The sequence below is a fragment of the Neofelis nebulosa genome, chromosome 5 (genome assembly GCF_028018385.1).
Source record: "Neofelis nebulosa isolate mNeoNeb1 chromosome 5, mNeoNeb1.pri, whole genome shotgun sequence".
NCBI lineage: Eukaryota > Metazoa > Chordata > Mammalia > Carnivora > Felidae > Neofelis > Neofelis nebulosa.
This window is the reverse complement of record NC_080786.1, coordinates 33758648-33759829: the sequence shown is the minus strand read 5'-3', so window position 1 is coordinate 33759829 and position 1182 is coordinate 33758648. Positions and strand designations below refer to the sequence as shown.

The following is a 1182-nucleotide window of genomic DNA, read 5'->3' as shown; positions in this document are numbered from 1 at the left end:
CTTGTAAGGAAAATAACAATTCAAGGTGGAAGACTCTATTGCTGTTGTTCAGAAACTTCCTGAGAGTCAAAGAATGAACACTGATCAACTTCCCTGGTTTAAACTTAACTATTTGTTTTACAACATGCTATTTTGTAACTTGAACATCTATGTTATGTCTTCAAAAGTCCAAGAAGAAAGTAAAATCTTATAGAAAGACAGAAACGTCACCAATATATCTAGACAGACGTTTTCTGGTAGTTTTTGGTGTCTAAAACCTATTTTCCCCACATCATACGGATGCCCTTTTTGTAGGCACAGCCCTGCCAGGAATGAGAACCTGGGTAGTGCAGAGAACTTTTACAAATTCTCCAAGTGGAGAACTCATTCTTTCTATGTGACTGATTTCTTGCTTTTTTGAAGTCAAGGCTTTTTGTTCAGCCTCTTTTTACCACTTTCTGTAGTATGTGGATGTGCTTGTGTATTTGGATGTGCAAAGACACGTGTCTGGAGTGATAGCAGTATCAAGTTTCTTTTCACATTTTCTGTACACCATTCTTCTGTCGAGGACTCCCTTAGTGGCAGGACCATGGTCAGGACGATTTCCTTTGAGCAGATTCCCAGGAATGGAACTACTGGGTCTCAGAGAACGAGCCAGGTAGAGTCTTGCTGTATGTTGCCAGGGAAGCTGTCAGGGTCATTGTGATGCCAACCCTCCATGAACCTTTATCGGGTTCTCTGTGTTCTATCAGCTGTGCCCCTCTGCAGGTAGATGGGACGGTCTGTCTGCAAGAAAGCCACTGGAGGGAGGGCTCTGCCAGTCCTTGTGACAAGACAGTCACATGCACTCACTGCTGATGTTCAAAATATCTCCATCCATATTCTGACCTCCCACCCCTCAAAATGTTTGTTTACAACTGGACGTTTTTGTTTCTCTCTCTCTCTCTCTCTCTCTCTCTCTCTCTCTCTCTCTCTCTCTCTCTCTCAATTATGACTTAACTCCTAAGACTTGGGCAAACACTCCCAGTATCGTAAGAGGCTGGCTGGCTGGGCAGTCTGTGCCCCATAATGGTATTTTATTCACCCTCCAGTCTCACTCCATCATTCTTATCAGAGCCATTGCTATGGCAACTGTCCTCCTTCGACCATTAAGTATAGGTAGCAAAGTCCTACGTGCCTAATATGTTTGATATTTCACCTTTC

The 1182-nt window shown here is 43.2% G+C and overlaps 1 pseudogene; it reads right to left on the bottom strand.

Annotated features, from left to right (window-relative positions):
- Positions 1-218: 218 nt before the first annotated feature.
- LOC131511357 (cysteine-rich PDZ-binding protein-like) lies at positions 219-873 on the bottom strand (annotated as a pseudogene).
- Positions 874-1182: the final 309 nt, after the last annotated feature.